This window comes from Microcaecilia unicolor, chromosome 14 (genome assembly GCF_901765095.1).
Source record: "Microcaecilia unicolor chromosome 14, aMicUni1.1, whole genome shotgun sequence".
Taxonomy (NCBI): domain Eukaryota; kingdom Metazoa; phylum Chordata; class Amphibia; order Gymnophiona; family Siphonopidae; genus Microcaecilia; species Microcaecilia unicolor.
The window spans coordinates 33,774,601-33,795,301 of record NC_044044.1 but is presented as its reverse complement, the minus strand read 5'-3'; the positions used below and the strand labels follow the sequence as shown (position 1 = coordinate 33,795,301).

At 41.3% G+C, this 20,701-nt stretch overlaps 2 protein-coding genes across 4 annotated transcripts in view; both read right to left on the bottom strand.

The window, feature by feature from the left end:
• Window positions 1-20,701, bottom strand: part of FOXJ2 (forkhead box J2) — a 584,760-nt gene that overhangs the window by 343,752 nt on the left and 220,307 nt on the right. The gene's annotated exons all lie outside the window — the stretch shown is intronic.
• The window catches only part of LOC115457685 (alpha-2-macroglobulin-like protein 1), a 41,971-nt gene continuing 41,389 nt past the window's right edge, over window positions 20,120-20,701 (bottom strand). For all 3 annotated transcript variants that reach the window (XM_030187227.1, XM_030187228.1, XM_030187229.1), the window contains one exon: window positions 20,120-20,307. The gene's annotated coding sequence lies outside the window, so the exon portion shown is untranslated. The remainder of the gene's footprint in view (window positions 20,308-20,701) is intronic.

The following is a 20,701-nucleotide window of genomic DNA, read 5'->3' as shown; positions in this document are numbered from 1 at the left end:
GTTACGATCAGCTGATCGATGCATCAGAGCAATGTAACGAATTTGACAGGGTAAAGATTCACTGGCTTCATGCCATTCAGACTTCCAGGTCAAAACAATTTCAAAGTGAAAGTCCTTCTATCTCAAATAATTTCGAATTCGGAATCTATAGAATGTAAAACTTTCACTTGCTTTCTTGATAGGTTCTTAGCTTGATGTTTATATGCAGCTTTGTCTGAGCAGATTTTCCTAAATCTCAACATCTGTGACAGTGGTAAACTGTTTTTTAAATGTTTCGGATGACAACTTGTGCTGTGTAGGAAAGTATTCCTGTCGGTCTCTGTCTCAAAAGCTCTTGTATGGCATTTTGCATTGTAATTTCCACATCCAAAAAGTGTATTAATGTTTTAGATGACTGGTATGTAAACTGTATACTGTCACCACAGCTGTATAACTGTCAGATGTTGACATTTAGGAAACTGCTCAGACAAAGCTGCATATAAACGTACGCAAAGAGAATATGCTAAATCAACCATTAAGAAAGCATACAAGCAGGCAAAATTCAATAGAGAACTATTAGAAGGTACATATAATAAAGGAAAAGAAAATTTGTGTACAATGATTATGAAATTTTCAGAGAGTTCAGATATTTCCAAACTGATTAAAAAGCGCTGGGACTTAGTACAATCTAATCCTTTGTTTTCAGATTCATTTTTACGTATTGCCTTTGCCAGAGGCAAAAATTTAAAAGAAGAATTAAGCCCTGCAGTCCTTGCTCTTGATAAAAATATACAGAAGAAAAAATAGGTCATTCCAAGTGTGGCACCTGCCAAATTACATTGGAAACAAAAAAAATTTGAAGATCATTTAAATGACAAGAGTTATCCTTTATTTCATTTTTCCAATTCTAGAACAGATCATGTAGTGTACATAGTTCAGTGTCCATGCCATAAGCTGTATGTAGGTATGACAACAAGAGCTTTGAAAATTAGAATTTTGGAACATAGATCAAATATAATCGAGACAGAATATTAAAGAACCACTGGTTGAACACTATGAAATATAATCACAAATTTGAAGACCTTAAATGTTGTGTTTTAGACAGAGCACAGAAAAACCAGAGAGGAGGCAATAGGAAATTGATTTTACAGAGAATGGAAGCCAAATGGACTTCTAAACTGAAGTCACTTGAACCTAAAGTTCTCAATAGTAAAAAAGAATGACATGCATTTTATTAAACTGAAGATCAGTAACGATATTTTTTATTAAATTGAAGATCTGAAATGATACATCTATAATTGGGAAGTAATTAAATCAAAAATAAGTTAATTGACTTCTATCCATAGAAAAGATTTCTTCTGACATTACTTGAGCCAGAAGGTCTTTTAACTTGACATTGCTTTCACTTGTAAGTCCGAACACCAAGATTGAATATGTATGTGTAGCATTGACACAACAGCAAAGCAAAAGGCAATTCAGACATTGTCAGAGTATGTGTAGCATGGACACAACAGCAAAGCAAAAGGCAATTCAAAAATGGTCAAAGTATCTGTAGCATTGACAATAGCAAAGCAAAAGGCCATTCAAAAAATGGTCAGAACAAGTATTAGTAGCATTGACACAATAAGTGTTCCATAAGGATTTAGTTACACAAAAGTGAGATCCAGAACTGCCACATTACCAGTTCAAAAAGGGGACATTTTGAGTCAGTGCTGGCAATTCTTGTTTGATGTATTAGGGATCTGCAGCAGCAGTTTCGAATGGTAAGGTCCAGGACTACAACCACCACACTGCTTTTGGGATACAAGTTTTGGGTTTCAGCTGAAAATACACAAGGCATTTTTGGCCAAAACCCAAAATTTAGTTGGCCTGATTCAAAACCTGGACTGGCCAAAAAGTCTGCCTCCTGGAACTGGGAAACTTGGCAGTTCTGGAGAACATAAGTGCAGGACATGTGGTGTTGAGAGCAGAAACAATTAACAAATTCACCCTTTTCAGTCTGCAGTCTTACCAGTAGTTTTTCTTTTGTCAGCCTGACAATCGTATGGATCAGAGGGACCAAAAAGAGTTCATGAGGAGTCTGATTAGAACAGCAGGCTAAGAACCAGGGAAAAAAAGCATTTAAATCACACAAATGTTCCTTATGATGTTGGGACAAAACAATTAATCCTCCACTCCCTCAGGTACAAAGTTAAGATCCTTTTAAAGGCATAGGAAACTATTTACTAACCTGGAGGGACACCTACCCAGTCAGTTTTTCAAAATTATCATATTGAATATGCATAAGAAAAATGTGTATACATTGGACTTTGATTCTAGGCACATCTGTAATGCATATTAATTATGTGATCCTAAGAACACCACTGGAAAGAGAATGGGACTAAGAGCAACCAAATCAGCAGACTACCACTAGATGTCGCTGTACACAAACAGCAAAGCTGACAAGCTGTTCAAAAACAAGGAGGTTTGACAGACAGGAGGAAATGAAGTGACATCAGAACACTGAAACATAGTAAATGACAGCAGATAAAGACCAATTAGATCAGTCTAAGTTTCCCCTTCCCAACACAAAAAAACAACAAGGCAAGCGATCTGCAAAATCCAATATGGAAAAAGAAGCCAGCAGATCAATATAACATCAGAAAGATTTTATTGAAGATACCGCATGTAAACAAATTGCCAGACACAGGCCGTGTTTCGCCCACCAAGGGCTGCGTCAGGGGCTACAATAAACAAACAGATTGAATTATAATAAATAAAACATAAAATTTAAAATATAAAAACAACATCTATATATATATAAAACTCACCCTCAACGTTCTATTTGCACTGACGTCACCGAAGCCAGGTTCGTAAGTTCGAAGCTCTGAAGCCACACAAAATCACAGTCTGTGGGCCCCGCCCTCGCATCAAACGTTATGACGTTGAGGACGGAGCACATTCTCAGCTCCAACGTTGTACTTGTACTGCACTATAGCTCTCGCACGGAGGCTGCAGGGGGGCCGGCAACACACGGAGACACAAAGGGACGGAGGGGAGCCTTGCTAGCGCCCGTTTCATTGCAATTTGAAACGGGCCTTCGTTACTAGTACTTAAAATATAAAAAAAAAAAACATACCACCATAGTTTCTCATATATTCATGAATAGATAATGTATATGCTATAAAATGATAAAATGTTATACATACATGTATGTAAAATCTAAACATGAATAAATAAGTATGTCGTGTACATAGAAAGGACCACTTAATACATCAATCATCCCAAAAAACCCATTATATATATATATATATATATATACACACACAAGCATGTGTTATATTACTGCAGAGATTTTTTTTCTCCTGGTAATGGGGCCACTAAAACAGACATGTTATTAGAATCAGTTGCTCAACATTCAGAGTTTCTATTTATGACAGTCATATCACACATTTAATCTAGGCACAGGAAAAAAAAAAAGAGCTTTCAAATGCTCCCTGGTTTCAACGTAATACATGTTAAAAGAAAAAGATAGTAAAAAACAATATTAAGTGCATTTTTATGATATATCACTGCATTCTTCAAAACAGAAGAAGCAAGTTTCCACAAACTATTATTTACTACTGGTTGATATATAGCAGAAGTTAACCAAGTCAACTTCATGCTTTGTAATATCATTTTTAAGAGCATTTTCTCAATTACCCAAATACAAATAAAATTATAATGTTAATTATAACCTGGTCCTGGAGTTACCCAATGCACTCAGGTTTGTGAGGATATTGACAATGAATATTCATGAGAGATTTGCATACAGTGGAGGCTTTGAGTCCCACTGATCTGTACATCTGTTGTGTTATTGTGTCGGCAGGAATCAGTCAGGTGGGCTTATAGGGAGGGGGAGGGGAAGGGTTCTTGGGGTAAAAGTAAAAGTTTTTATATTGCCATGTTTTTCTTGTTCTGTACGAAGCTTACCCAACCACCGTGTTTTGCTTTTAATAAAGATGATTAAAACAGAATAGTTCAGTAAAATCCAAACCTTATTTTTTATGTCTCACTGTATTTTCAGTTTGGCACAGTATAAGCCATCACATTTAGTTATGTTTCAACAAATGAGAGATCGGTTGGACAGAAAACATTTGTATTATTTTGATTTGTAAATCACATGTCTCTGAAACATGCTCAAACAGAATAATCCATTTGTGTATCTAAAAGGCAAACTTCTACAAAACAGATAAAAGATGTGATTCCATGTGCCCCAATGAAAAGGAGTTTAATTTTTTATTCCATTATCTTTATAACACCAGGCTTCCCAAGGCAGATTGGAACATTTAAGATGAACCCATCAGGAAATAGAATATCCTCACTGAACTCTGGCCATCTGTATTGTATACAGTGTGTTTATTTAGTTTTTAGTGTAGAAAACTGAGCACAAAATACTCAAATTTCTGTTTCTACCAGTACAACAATTTTTGAAGCTCTCTTAGTGATAGATGAATTATTTAGGGGTTACTTGTCCCCTAGGTTCTGTGTAATACCAGAGAGAACCTCAAGGCTGATTGGACCTCAAAACGGACTCCATCTCTGAATAGAATAGTTCACTTATTCTTTAACCAAACCAAGGGATTATTAATAGATATTAATAAAGAGAAGGAGAGATAGTATAGTTCTAAAGATTATCAATTTATTCTTACTTACCCAAAGCTTATTACAGGATATTTCTACATGAAATCACTTTTTTTTCTGAGACACCAAAGAATATACAAGTGGCATGTACAATCAATTGGTCGTAGGAATATAGTCCCCCAGTTGCAAACAGGTGCAATCTGGGTTTTAGTCTTATGTGATATATTTTATATCACTCAAAGTATTCAGGGGAAAGCAATTGGGTAATTTGCCAATTCTATTGAGCTGCACCGGTTTCCCCTGGAGAGACAATGAGCTATGACTCCTCTCTAACTTGAAGTAGGAAGTACGCTAACTTTTATAGGTTTACTCAGTATATCAGTAATATTACAGTAAGCACATCTGATTGGATCTAGATTATGTCATGGTTAGCACTGGCTTATGCTAATGTAACCCATTGGGTTATATATATATATATATATATATATATATATATTTTTTTTTTTTTTTTTTTTAACCTGGGCTCCCAGAGCTTGTTGGTGGTCAGTGCTGTGACTCCAGAAGCAGTTCTGGACTTCCTGCATGGAGCTGTGCTTGATTTGAACAAGAGAAAGGAACTAAACTGTTTTTGTGTGCTATTTAAAAAAAGTTTTACAATTAAGACTGGTAGAGAGACCATGATTGTGTAAAACAAATTTGTGCAAGTATCCCAGTTAAGGCACTAGGAAAACTGGTCTCCAAGCTTAAGGTTGGGCTTGCAGTATGTGTGTTCACATGCTGGTGCACTAGAGTGGAGGATTGCATGAATTTGGAGAGACAAAGATGCTGAGAGCTGTGTTGACTGCAAGATCCAATGAAGAGTGCCCTTCCTTAGTTAGGGAACTCAGTACAAGAACAGAGAAACTACTGAAGGATATACAATTCTTTATTTTTTTAGTTAGCAAGCCACAGTTATCCCTGAATCCCAGCTAGTGCTGTTCCTGCTGTTAGTCAGGAAGGAAGGTTTTTTTGTTGATTTCATTTAAAGGATGAGGCAGTAGGTTCCTGTACTGAAAGAGAAGATCCTGAGCTCCAACCTACAAGGGGGAAGAACAAAGAAACTCCAAGAAGGGCCAAAGATAAGTCTTCACTCCTATGCAAAAGGGCACAGTTTAATCTGACTTACCTGTTGTAGAGACTGAATCTGGGTGTTCACACCTGAAAGACAAAGTAATTCAAAATAATTGATTCTTGAGACACACAATATAAAGGGAATTTATAGATTGAGAGAGAATAAGATACTTTGAATACTTGTCTGTTGGTTTCACTGTTCTACTGCTGCACCTGTAAGAAGAAAATTGTGCTATTACTTTATGTATGAATGTATCTTTATGTTACAAAACAACCTAATGTGTTAAGATCATCATTTTTCCCATATCCCAAATTGGGTTTAAATAAACAAAACTAGTAACTTGTACTTATCATCTGTCTGGTTACTGGGTCTTAAAATCCTTTTAGTTTTCTTTCCCTTCCATGGTCTAGGACTTTGGAGGCGAAGTTAATTGTCTCCTCGCTCAGAGGTGAACTGCAGGCTTGAGGTATTCGGCCACAGGTAATAGTAGAGCTTGCAGGGCCTTCTGGGACGAGGAAGCTACACTGAAGAGTAGCTTTATCTTGTGATACATGTTCTCATCTTTAGCTTGCTTAAACACAAACTTTTGCAAGACCTTGAACCTAGTCCACTAACCACAAACTTTCTTAAGTCCCAGGAAAGTCCCTCTTACTTTTCAAATCTGCTCCAGACTGCAAATTTCACATTTTGGGTGACTGGCACCTGTGGTTTTATATCAGCTACTCTGGTCAGGGCTAGTTTCACAACTGCTATTTCCAACTGTCATTTCTTTGTACAGCTATCAATAGAAATTCAAACAAAATAAAACATGGAAAAGAAAATAAGACGATACCTTTTTTATTGGACATAACTTAATACATTTCTTGATTAGCTTTCAAAGGTTGCCCTTCGTCAGATCGGAAATAAGCAAATGTGGTAGCAGATAGTATATATAAGTGAAGCATCCAAGCATTTCAATGACAGTCTAGCAGGGTGGGTGTGGATAGGTGAGAGGAGGGTGATAAACAGAGAAATACAACTTTATGGTTTATAACGGGCTAGAAAACCCAGGTCCTTGTTAAGTCCTGTCTGTTGGGTATCGAAATATTCAATCATTCTGACTTCAAAGGTCTTGCGTTCCTGTATTGTTTAAAGTTACCTTTCAGGATCCTTACTGTGAAATCACTGGTGCAGTGATTTCACAGTACAGATAGAAATCTCTTGCAATTACTTGACACAGAGATGAGAGATGCCATTTTGATTGGACCTAACTTTTTCCAAAGTAGGCTTCAGAGTGGGCAGTAGGCCTTAGGCCTGTATCATATTTCTACAAAGACAATTGTTATTTCTATTCTCCTCCACCTTTTAAGGCACTGCCTATCCAACTAAAACAGCTTTAGACTTCTTACAGATAGACCAACAATTAAAAAAAAGAAAGAAAAAAAACCAAAAACAACAATGTGGATGCAGAAACTCATGGGTTTGAATGCTTTACTTTGAGTGAATGGGGATGACGGCTGCGCTGTTAAGGGGAAACTCAGACTATCCTAACTAGCTTCCTTGCTTACAGGGGACGAGATAGGCTCACTTCCACTCCCGACTATTAAACCTCCTTGTTCAAGACGGACGAGAACAGTAATAACGCGTGCAGTGCATGCGCACGCACCTCATTCCAAGCGCGAGCGCTCAGGCCAAGGAGTTTTACAAGGAGACTGGAGGTTTTACCTAACCTCCTTGGGTTCGAGCAACACAAGTTAGTTAGGTACAACCAACATCTTTGGATTAACAGCGTGTGCATGCCTGCGCAGTAGTAAAGCATGTGGCGCAGTGAATCAAACGTAGGGATGTGAAAGACGGCTGAAGCGTCGGCGTATATGGCCTTAGCACGCACGCGTCCCATCACATAACTGAGCATCACACATATAACCGAGTTCCACGTGAGAAAGCTTTTATGATAAACAACATTTACAAAAACCAAAGACGGGGAGACTCACCGGATGGTGCGATGTCCTTTCTGGTGAATGGCGGCATGAGTCTGGGCTTCGCATCTCCAGACCAACATCCTCAACCTGCCTTCCGCACCCAGAGAAGGAGGGAAAAGGCCGAGCAGCGCAGGCTCAAAGGCCCGAGACAGGCTGGACAGCAAGATGGCAGTTCACTAAAAAAGACAAACAAAGTTAAAGCCAAACCGACTAACTCCTCCTACTGAGGACCCAACACAGGATTATACAAAGCAACTAAAAGACCTTATCAGAACATTTCCTAAACAAGTACAGCCACATCTGAAGAAACTCATACCAAACCAGCCTTCTGTGGGCACATTCTACATGCTACCCAAAATCCACAAACCCTGAAACCCCGGCAGACCAATCATATTGGGCACTGGCACACTCATGGAGGAAATATCTGGACTCAGAGGGAATTCTGAAACCTCTCGTGCACAAAACAAACAGCTTCATACAAGACACCACAGACTTTCTGAATAAATTGAAAATTATCAAGCAACTACCACCTAACACCCTTCTGGTCACGATGGATGTAGAATCACTATACAGCAACATTCCCCATGCGGATGGCATAGCTGCATGTGGGAGACTCCTAAAAACATCCACACTGGACCATCAATACTCACCAGAAACTATTACAAAATTAATCAAATTTATTTTAACTCACAACTACTTCCACTTTAACAATGATATCTATCTACAAATTATGGGCACAGCGATGGGCACCAGGACATCACCCCAATATGCCAACCTCTTTATGGCTGAACTGGAAGAGACATTTCTGAATACATACCAGACCAAACCCCTAAAATACTACCGGTACATTGATGACATTTTTATGATTTGGACTGAGGGGGAAGATTCTCTAAAACAATTTTACAATTACTTCAATACATACCATCCTACAATCAGATTCAAAATTGACTACTCCCCAGAAAAAGTCAATTTCTTGGACACCACAGTCTCAAATCAGCAATGGTAATATACAAACATCTATATACAAGAATCCCACAGACAGATGCAGCTACCTCCACAACTCCAGCTTCCATCCTTCACATACAAAAGAATCCATTATTTACAGCCAAGCCACAAGATACCACCGTATCTGCTCTGACCCAGGGGATAGAGACAGACACCTTGAAATCTTGACTGCATCCTTCAAACAGAAAGGCTACATCCCCAAAATAATCTCCAGGAATATTGTCTCTTCCCTCAAAACACCCAGGGAAAATATGCTACAGTACAAAGAAAAGAGCCACAGACATTAGAATCCCCCTTGTAGTTACATACAAACCAGAGCTGGAGAAACTGAGGAAAATCATAAGAGACCTACAGCCTCTACGCCAAGAGGATGAATTACTGAAAGAGATATTCCCATCCCCACCAGTACTACCTTTCAGACAGCCACCCAACTTAAAACACAAGCTAATTAGAAGTAAGCTCCCAACACAGACTCAAAAAGAAGAGAATGGCACACATCCAGCTGCAAACTATGCAAAAACATCTCACAGGACCCCACAGTCATTCACAGAGGAAAAATATTCAACATAAAGGAACCCTTCACATGCTCATCTTCCAATGTGGTATACATCATCCAGTGTAAAAAATGTGACCAAGGATGTTATGTTGGAGAAACAAGCCAAATGCTAAAAACAAGATTTAACCTACACAGATATCACATGAAAAATGCCATTGCCAGCCAGGATGCCACGCCTGTGGGACAACACTTTACAAAAACAGAACACTGTACTAGTGATTTCATGGTAAGAATCCTGAAAGGTAACTTTAAAACAATACAGGAACGTAAGACCTTTGAAGTCAAAATGATTAAGTATTTTGACACCCACCAGACAGGACTTAACAGAGATCTGGGCTTTCTAGCCCACTATAAGCCATAAAACTGTAAATTGTACTGCTTTGTTTGACACTCCTGTCTCCATGCATATCCCCCTGTCTCACCCATCCACCTCCACTCCCACCCTGTTAGATTGTCACTGAAATGCTTTGATGTCTCACTTACATATACTGTCATCTACCAAAATTTGCTTATTTCCGACCTGACGAAGAAGGGCAACCTTTGAAAGCTAAATCAAGAAATGTACTAAGTTATGTCCAATAAAAAAGGTATCATATTTTCTCTCTCGTTTTATTTCTATTGATTACCTTTAAAAGTGGACTAACACGGCTACCACACCTCTCTCCTCCCCCAAGAAATGTTACCGATGAGCTAAACCCAGTAACAAACGAAACTAAGCCGAATATCCCCCACCTCTCCCTCCCTCCCACGAAAGAGTCCTAGAAATAAAAGGCATCATAAGCAATGGATAAAGAAAACCTCTCTTTACAACATCCGTAAAATCCGCCCCTTTCTTTCCAAGCACTCTACCAAAACCCTCATCCACACCCTTGTCACCTCTCGTTTAGACTACTGCAATCTGCTTCTTGCTGGCCTCCCACTTATTCACCTCTCCCCTCGGTTCAAAACTCTGCTGCCTGTCTCATCTTCCGCCAGGGTCGCTTTACTCATACTACCCCTCTCCTCAAGACCCTTCACTGGCTCCCTATCCATTTTCGCATCCTATTCAAACTTCTTCTACTAACCTATAAATGTACTCACTCTGCTGCTCCCCAGTATCTTTCCACACTCGTCCTTCCCTACACCCCTTCCCGTGCACTCCGCTCCATGGATAAATCCTTCTCATCTGTTCCCTTCTCCACTACTGCCAACTCCAGACTTCGCGCCTTCTGTCTCGCTGCACCCTACGCCTGGAATAAACTTCCTGAGCCCCTACGTCTTGCCCCTTCCTTGGCCACCTTTAAATCTAGACTGAAAGCCCACCTCTTTAACATTGCTTTTGACTCGTAACCACTCGCCTCCACCTAACATAGTAAATGATGGCAGAAAAAGAGCTGCACGGTCCATCCAGTCTGCCCAACAAGACCAACTCATATGTGCTACTTTTTGTGTATACCCTACTTTGATTTGTACCTGTCTTCTTCAGGGCACAGACCGTATAAGTCAGCCCAGCACTATCCCCGCCTCCCAACCACCAGCCCCGCCTCCCACCACCAGTTCTGGCACAACAGACCGTATAAGTCTGCCCAGCACTATCCTCGCCTCCCACCACCGGCTGGCTCTGCCACCCAATCTCGGCTAAGCTCCTTAGGATCCGTTCCTTCTGAATAGGATTCCTTTATCCTATTCTTTATCCTACCCTCCTCTCTTCCTTCCCATTCACATTAATTGATTTGATTTGCTTACTTTATTTATTTTTTGTCTATTAGATTGTAAGCTCTAGAAATGCTAAATAGTAGTAGTAGAGAGAGAGAGAAACCCTAACCTAACTCTTTAGCCTTTGACCCAGCACCTACCTGAAGCCACCCTGGTGGTGTAGTGGAACCTTCTGGACATAGTGAGGATCCTCAGTCTTTCCTGCTCTCCACCGGTCCTGACAGTCGCAACAACAAAAAGAAAGTGTATCTACAGACTGCAGCAATGCCCTTTAAATATGGCTGACGAGACTTCTTCCCATGAAGTCTCGCGAGGTCGCTGTAAAGCCAATCTCGTTCTCCTTAGTGGCGAGCCTCCACCCCCCCCCCGCCCACCCTGCCACGTCACAGTGGGCGTGACCACACCGGGATCATGATCTGACTTTCAATCTCGAGGTTAAGGAGAGAGAGCGCTTCTTCAGGAGCTGCTTTTGCTATGCAGGCGATCACCAGCTCCTAACCCAGCGCCGCGCGAATGTTGAAGGAGGTTAAACAAGGTGGAGGGTTTTGGGTTTTTTTTGGAGTGGGAGTGGGAGCCTAACTAGCCCACTGTATGCAAGGAAGCCCTTTGGTTAATCTCTCTTTCGTCATTCTCATACACTCAAAACAAAGCAAGTAAACCTATCAGCTGCTGCAAGGAGGTTTAATAGACAGGAGTTATCAATAGAAATCAACCAAAATAAAACATGGAAAAGAAAATAAGATGATACCTTTTTTATTGGACATAACTTAATACATTTCTTGATTAGCTTTCCAAGGTTGCCCTTCTTCCTCAGATCGGGTTCTACGTGGAACGTTGCTACTCCTTGAGATTCTGCATGGAATCTTGTTATTCTTTAGAATTCTAGAATCTTGCTACTCTTTGGGGTTCTACATGGAACGTTGCTACTCCTTGAAATTCCGCATGGAATCTTGTTATTCTTTAGAATTCTAGAATCTTGCTACTCTTTGGGGTTCTACATGTTATCAATAGAAATCAAACAAAATAAAACATGGAAAAGAAAAGAAGATGATACCTTTTTTATTGGACATAACTTAATACATTTCTTGATTAGCTTTCGAAGGTTGCCCTTCTTCCTCAGATCGGGTTCTACATGGAACGTTGCTACTCCTTGAAATTCTGCATGGAATCTTGTTATTCTTTAGAATTCTAGAATCTTGCTACTCTTTGGGGTTCTACATGGAACGTTGCTACTCCTTGAAATTCTGCATGGAATCTTGTTATTCTTTAGATTTCTAGAATCTTGCTACTCTTTGGGGTTCTACATGTTATCAATAGAAATCAAACAAAATAAAACATGGAAAAGAAAATAAGATGATACCTTTTTTATTGGACATAACTTAATACATTTCTTGATTAGCTTTCGAAGGTTGCCCTTCTTCTTCAGATCGGGTTCTACATGGAACGTTGCTACTCTTTGAGATTCTGCATGGAATCTTGTTATTCTTTAGAATTCTAGAATCTTGCTACTCTTTGGGGTTCTACATGGAACGTTGCTACTCCTTGAGATTCTGCATGGAATCTTGTTATTCTTTAGAATTCTAGAATCTTGCTACTCTTTGGGGTTCTACATGTTATCAATAGAAATCAAACAAGTTATGCCCAATAAAAAAGGTATCATCTTATTTTCTTTTCCATGTTTTATTTTAATACATTTCTTGATTAGCTTTCGAAGGTTGCCCTTCTTCCTCAGATCGGGTTCTACATGGAACGTTGCTACTCTTTGAGATTCTGCATGGAATCTTGTTATTCTTTAGAATTCTAGAATCTTGCTACTCTTTGGGGTTCTACATGGAACGTTGCTACTCCTTGAAATTCTGCATGGAATCTTGTTATTCTTTAGAATTCTAGAATCTTGCTACTCTTTGGGGTTCTACATGGAACGTTGCTACTCCTTGAAATTCTGCATGGAATCTTATTATTCTTTAGAATTCTAGAATCTTGCTACTCTTTGGGGTTCTACATGTTATCAATAGAAATCAAACAAGTTATGCCCAATAAAAAAGGTATCATCTTATTTTCTTTTCCATGTTTTATTTTAATACATTTCTTGATTAGCTTTCGAAGGTTGCCCTTCTTCCTCAGATCGGAAATAAGCAAATGTGCTAGCTGACAGTGTATATAAGTGAAAACATTCAAGCATTACTATGACAGTCTGACAGGGTAGGAGGATGGGGGTGGGTAGGAGGTATGCATGGGGACATTTTATTTTTGTTACATTTGTACCCTGCGCTTTCCCACTCATGGCAGGCTCAATGCGGCTTACATGGGGCAATGGAGGGTTAAGTGACTTGCCCAGAATCACAAGGAGTTGCCTGTGCCGGGAATCGAACTCAGTTCCTCAGTTCCCCGGGATCAAAGTCCACCACCCTAAGCACTAGGCCACTCCTCCACTCCACAAAGCATATCATTGATATTCTAACAGGGTGGGTGTGGATAGGTGAGGGGAGGGTGATCAACAGAGACATACAGCTTTATGGTTTATAATGGGCTAGGAACCCCAGATCCTTGTTAAGTCCTTTCTGTTGGGTGTTAAAATATTCAATCATTCTGACTTCAAAGGTCTTACGTTCTTGTATGGTTTTAAAGTTACCTTTGAGGATTCTCACTGTGAAATCACTGGTACAGTGTACTGGTCCTGTAAAATGTTGACCAACAGGCATGGGAACCCTGCTGGCACCAGTATTGTTCATATGATGTCTATGTAAATTGAATCTTGTCTTAAGCATCTGGCCTGTTTCTCCAATATAGCATCCTTCGTTACATTTTTTACACTGAATGATACATACCACATTGCATCCTGTTAGAATATCAATGATATGCTTTGATGTCCCCATGCATACTTCCTACCCACCCCCCTCCTCCCACCCTGTCAGACTGTCATACTAATGCTTGAATGTTTTCACTTATATACACTGTCAGCTAGCACATTTGCTTATTTCCGATCTGAGGAAGAAGGGCAACCTTCGAAAGCTAATCAAGAAATGTATTAAGTTATGTCCAATAAAAAAGGTATCATCTTATTTTCTTTTCCATGTTTTATTTTGTTTGATTTCTATTGATAACCTTAAGAGTGGACTAACACGGCTACCACACTCCTCTACTTATAGACAGGAGTGGAAGTGAGCCTATCTAGTTCACTAAGCAAGGAAGGCAATATGGTTAATCTCTGTTTCCACTTTCTTGTGCAGCCGTCATTCCCATACATTCAAAACAAAGCAAGCAAACCTATCAGCTGCTGCAATGAGGTTTAATAGACAGGAGTGCAAGTGAGCCTAACTAGTCCACTGTAAGCAAGAAAGCTATTTGGTTAATCTGTTTCCACTTTCCCGTGCAGCCGTCATTCCCATACACCTATCAGCTGCTGCAATGAGGTTTAATAGACAGGAGTGGACATGAGCCTAACTAGCGCACTGTATGGAACGAAGCCAATTTGGTTAATCTCTGTTTCTACTTCCCACGCAGACATCATTACTATACACTCAAAACAAAGCAAGCAAACCTAGGAGCTGCTGCAAGGAGGTTTAATAGACAGGAGTGCAAGTGAGCCTAACTAGTCCACTGTAAGCAAGAAAGCTATTTGGTTAATCTGTTTCCACTTTCCCGTGCAGCAGTCATTGCCATACACTCAGATTGAAGGAAGGAAACCTGAGCTGCTGCAAGGAGGCAGTAGACAGGAGTGGAAGTGAGCCTATCTAGTCCACTGTAAGCAAGGAACCCATTTGGTTAATCTGTGTTTCCATGCCCCCCCCCCTTCCCCGTGCAGCCGTCATTGCCGTACACACAAAACAATGCAAGCAAAGCTATGAGCTGCTGCAAGGAGGTTTAATAGACAGGAGTGCAAGTGAGCCTAACTAGTCCACTGTAAGCAAGAAAGCTATTTGGTTAATCTGTTTCCACTTTCCCGTGCAGCAGTCATTGCCATACACTCAGATTGAAGGAAGGAAACCTGAGCTGCTGCAAGGAGGCAGTAGACAGGAGTGGAAGTGAGCCTATCTAGTCCACTGTAAGCAAGGAACCCATTTGGTTAATCTGTGTTTCCATGCCCCCCCCCCTTCCCCGTGCAGCCGTCATTGCCGTACACACAAAACAATGCAAGCAAAGCTATGAGCTGCTGCAAGGAGGTTTAATAGACAGGTCTGGAAGTGAGCCTATCTAGTCCACTGTAAGCAAGGAAGCCATTTGGTTAATCTCTGTTTCCACTTTCCCGTGCAGCCGTCATTCCCATACACCTATCAGCTGCTGCAAGGAGGTTTAATAGACAGGAGTGTAAGTGAGCCTAACTAGTCCACTGTAAGCAAGGAACCCATTTGGTTAATCTGTGTTTCCATGCCCCCCCCCCCCCCTTCCCCGTGCAGCCGTCATTGCCGTACACACAAAACAATGCAAGCAAAGCTATGAGCTGCTGCAAGGAGGTTTAATAGACAGGTCTGGAAGTGAGCCTATCTAGTCCACTGTAAGCAAGGAAGTCATTTGGTTAATCTCTGTTTCCACTTTCCCGTGCAGCCGTCATTCCCATACACCTATCAGCTGCTGCAAGGAGGTTTAATAGACAGGAGTGTAAGTGAGCCTAACTAGTCCACTGTAAGCAAGGAACCCATTTGGTTAATCTGTGTTTCCACGCTCCCCCTTTCCCGTGCAGCCGTCATTGCCGTACACACAAAACAATGCAAGCAAAGCTATGAGCTGCTGCAAGGAGGTTTAATAGAAAGGTCTGGAAGTGAGCTTATCTAGTGCTCTGTAAGCAAGGAAGCCATTTGGTTAATCTCTGTTTCTGCGCAGCCGTCAGTGCCATACACTCAAAACAAAGCATGCAAACCTATGAGCTGCTCTATCCACATGGACCACGTTGTCATTCTTTATTGTTGGTCCTTCTGTAACAAGTCTAAAAAGCTGTTTCAGTTGGATAGGCAGTGCCTTAAAAGGTGAGGAGAAAACAAATAACAATTGAATATCTCTAAAACAGCTTCAAAAATTATTGTAGCTAGGTAGTAGTAGTAGTAGAAACAGCAATTATAAACTATGCTCTTATTTTTATTCATTGTTCTTCTATACAATTCAGATTTCAGTGAGGACATTCTGTTTCCTGATGGATTCGTCTTAGCACATAAGCACTGCCATACTGGGAAAAGACCAAGGGTCCGTCGAGCCCAGCATCCTGTCTCCAACAGCGGCCAATCCAGGCTTCAGGAACCTGGCAACCCCCCCCCCCCCCCCCCAAAAAAAAAGGTAATAATATTCAATGAACTTTTCCTTCAGGAATCTGTCCAAACCCCCGTTAAACTCCATAAGGCCAGCTGCTGTCACTACGTTCTCCGGCAACGAGCTCCAGTGTCCAACTACACGCTGTTGATGGAATCTACCTTGGAAAGCCTGGTGTGATAAAGATGATGGAATATGTTGAAATTAAATGGAAACTGTCCTTTCATTGGCGCACATGGAATCACATCCCTTTTAGATATACAAATGGATTATTCTGTGATTTTATAAGTCAACATAAAATAAATATTTTGGTTCATGCAAATCTCTTTTGTTTAAACATACTAAATGGGCTGTAAGCCCCTAATGCAGTCCATTGTTTATTTAATATTTTGTTCTTGTGATGACTTATACAATGCCAAAACTGAGTGGAGGAGTGGCCTAGTGGTTAGGGTGGTGGACTTTGGTCCTGGGGAACTGAGGAATTGAGTTGGATTCCCACTTCAGGCACAGGCAGCTCCTTGTGACTCTGGGCAAGTCACTTAACCCTCCATTGCCCCATGTAAGCCGCATTGAGCCTGCCATGAGTGGGAAAGCGCAGGGTACAAATGTAACAAAAATAAAATAGATACTATTGGAGATTCTACATGGAATGTTGTTATTCCACTAGCAACATTCCATGTAGAAGGCTGCGCAGGCTTCTGTTTCTGTGAGTCTGACGAGGACGTCAGACTCACAGAAGCAGAAGCCTGCGCGGCCACATTGGTGATCTGCAAGGGCCGACTTCTACATGGAATGTTGCTAGTGGAATAGCAACATTCCATGTAGAATCTCAAATAATAGCAACAGTGGAGGAGTGGCCTAGTGGTTAGGGTGGTGGACTTTGGTCCTGGGGAACTGAGGAACTGAGTTGGATTCCCACTTCAGGCACAGGCAGCTCCTTGTGACTCTGGGCAAGTCACTTAACCCTCCATTGCCCCATGTAAGCCGCATTGAGCCTGCCATGAGTGGGAAAGCGCAGGGTACAAATGTAACAAAAATAAAATAGATACTATTGGAGATTCTACATGGAATGTTGCTACTACTGGAGATTCTACATGGAATGTTGCTACTATTGAGATTCTGTTGCTACTATTGGAGATTCTACATGGAATGTTGCTATTCCACTAGCAACATTCCATGTAGAATCTCAAATAGTAGCAACAGTGGAGGAGTGGCCTAGTGGTTAGGGTGGTGGACTTTGGTCCTGGGGAACTGAGTTTGATTCCCACCTCAGGCACAGGCAGCTCCTTGTGACTCTGGGCAAGTCACTTAACCCTCCATTGCCCCATGTAAGCCGCATTGAGCCTGCCATGAGTGGGAAAGCGCAGGGTACAAATGTAACAAAAATAAAATAGATACTATTGGAGATTCTACATGGAATGTTGCTACTATTGGAGATTCTACATGGAATGTTGCTATTCCACTAGCAACATTCCATGTAAAAGGCTGCGCAGGCTTCTGTTTCTGTGAGTCTGATGTCCTGCACATACTCACAGAAGCAGAAGCCTGCGCAGCCACATTGGTGATCTGCAAGGGCCGACTTCTAGTGGAAAAGCAACATTCCATGTAGAAGGCTGGACGTCAGACTCACAGAAGCAGAAGCCTGCGCGGCCACATTGGTGATCTGCAAGGACCGACTTCTACATGGAATGTTGCTAGTGGAATAGCAACATTCCATGTAGAATCTCAAATAGTAGCAACAGTGGAGGCGTGGCCTAGTGGTTAGGGTGGTGGACTTTGGTCCTGGGGAACTGAGTTTGATTCCCACTTCAGGCACAGGCAGCTCCTTGTGACTCTGGGCAAGTCACTTAAACCTCCATTGCCCCATGTAAGCCGCATTGAGCCTGCCATGAGTGGGAAAGCGCAGGGTACAAATGTAACAAAAATAAAATAGATACTATTGGAGATTCTACGTGGAATGTTGCTACTATTGGAGATTCTACATGGAATGTTGCTATTCCACTAGCAACATTCCATGTAGAAGGCTGCGCAGGCTTCTGTTTCTGTGAGTCTGACGTCCTGCACGTACGTGCAGGACGTCAGACTCACAGAAGCAGAAGCCTGCGCGGCCACATTGGTGATCTGCAAGGGCCGACTTCTACATGGAATGTTGCTAGTGGAATAGCAACATTCCATGTAGAATCTCAAATAGTAGCAACAGTGGAGGAGTGGCCTAGTGGTTAGGGTGGTGGACTTTGGTCCTGAGGAACTGAGTTTGATTCCCACTTCAGGCACAGGCAGCTCCTTGTGACTCTGGGCAAGTCACTTAACCCTCCATTGCCCCATGTAAGCTGCATTGAGCCTGCAATGAGTGGGAAAGTGCGGGGTACAAATGTAACAAAAATAAAATAGATACTATTGGAGATTCTACATGGAATGTTGCTATTCCACTAGTAACATTCCATAGGCTGCGCAGGCTTCTGTTTCTGTGAGTCTGATGCCTGTACGTACAGGATGTCAGACTCACAGAAGCAGAAGCCTGCACGCCCACATTGGTGATCTGCAAGGGCCGACTTCTACATGGAATGTTGCTAGTGGAATAGCAACATTCCATGTAGAATCTCAAATAGTAGCAACAGTGGAGGAGTGGCCTAGTGGTTAGGGTGGTGTACTTTGGTCCTGGGGAACTGAGGAACGGAGTTCGATTCCCACTTCAGGCACAGGCAGCTCCTTGTGACTCTGGGCAAGTCACTTAACCCTCCATTGCCCCATGTAAGCCGCATTGAGCCTGCCATGAGTGGGAAAGTGCGGGGTACAAATGTAACAATACAACAACAAAAAAAACTCCATCTCCTTGAGGTTAAATGAGGGAACATGAGCTTATCTGGTCCACTGAGATTGGATAACGGTATGAGTATAAAGTTGAAGCCGGTTCCCCCTGCAGCAGCCATCTCGGTTTGTCAAAACCAATAGCAAAGTACATTTGCATTCTCTCTTGTTAGGGGATTGGGGGGTGGTGGTGGAGAAGATTTAGGAGGAGTTGTATGGTCTGGTGGAAGTTTCTGGGGTCTGTGAAGGAGAAGGGGGAGGGTTATTTTTTCCAATGCTGTATTGTGGTTTTCATTGGAGCCTAGATGCCTGCTTTTTTCTTTATGATGACAATAAAAATAGTATAAGTCATCACAAGAACAAAAGCCCAATGCGGGTTTACTGCTGCCAGCCATAGTCCCGCCCCATGCGCACGTCACTTCCGGGGCAAAAAAGAAAACCCACGGAAATGGCTTGCCTGGTGGTAATCAGGCATCACCTCGCATTGCCTAGTTAGCGTGGGAGCCCTTATCGCCACCCCAATGGGTGGTGGTAAGGCTACCTATTGCATGGCCATGCAGTAAGAGTTTTCTCACTGCGTGGCCCTGTGTACCTGAGGGTTTTTTTACCTGCTGTGGTAAAAAGGGCTCTGGCGCATGGGAAAAACAGCCCCCGCTGCCTTTTTTCCCACAGCTTGGTAAAAGGACCCCTCAATGCATAAAATTTGCCTACACTGCACTTCTCAAGGCAAGTATATTAAAAAGAAACTGCACATCCTTGTAAGTACGTTTTTTGAAAGCTGCAATTTAGTTGTAGCAGATAATATTTTACTCCACTGGTATTTACATTGTTTTTTAGTTTTTTTTTTTGCACACCCCTTGTAAAGTGTTGGCATGAGTTGATATACACTGATATTCACACCCGTTTGGATTGTTAACCCTTGTATTAATCCACATTGAAGACTGTTGTTTCATCTCTGGCCTGTGCAATTGTTGCTCCACATTTTTCTGTGTTACTGATTCCCTCTGATCTGCTCAAGAAGATACCATTGGCCAATTATTTTTGCAACCTAGAATATATTTATTAAGATTTAACATTCATAATTTCCAACAAATGGAGTTAAAATGTCAGTTTTCCAAACATTTTCATGACTGCTGTTAGTGTAGTTGCAATTGCTGTGTATTTTATTTTCAAGCACATGACAGGCAGGAAAACATTTTTGTACTTTTCAAATATCCACCAGTTGTAACAGTGTCTTCTGTAACACCACTATCTGTTACTTCATAACCATGTAACACAAAATCCTTCTGTAAAACCAAATGTATATCCTCTTCTTCCGATTTTGTGGCAGCTTTTCTCTCATTCTGTATCTGTGGGGGAGAAAAGCCTCAGTTACTCAGATTCCTAACATAATTATGAATGAAATATTTTACTAATGGCTCCAGCATTTTTTTAAGTTACTTTAAGAATCTTCTCTTGACTTTCCACAGAACCCCTGGAGATAACTAATATCAGAATGGTGTTACCTTACCTCACACTGAACAGTTCATAGAGACAAAGTCACAGCTAATACAGATCGATCAGATCCTCTGAATGTGTAAGATGATCACAGGGCTGACCTTAGGAGAGTACAGGGCCCTGAAATTTAATGTGCATGGTAGCAGGAAATTATAATGCTGTACGGTCATCCCTTTCTCCCCCTTCTAAGGACCCTCCTGGTGATGCATGACATTTGATGACAGTGGCTGTGCCCAGAGGCTTAGG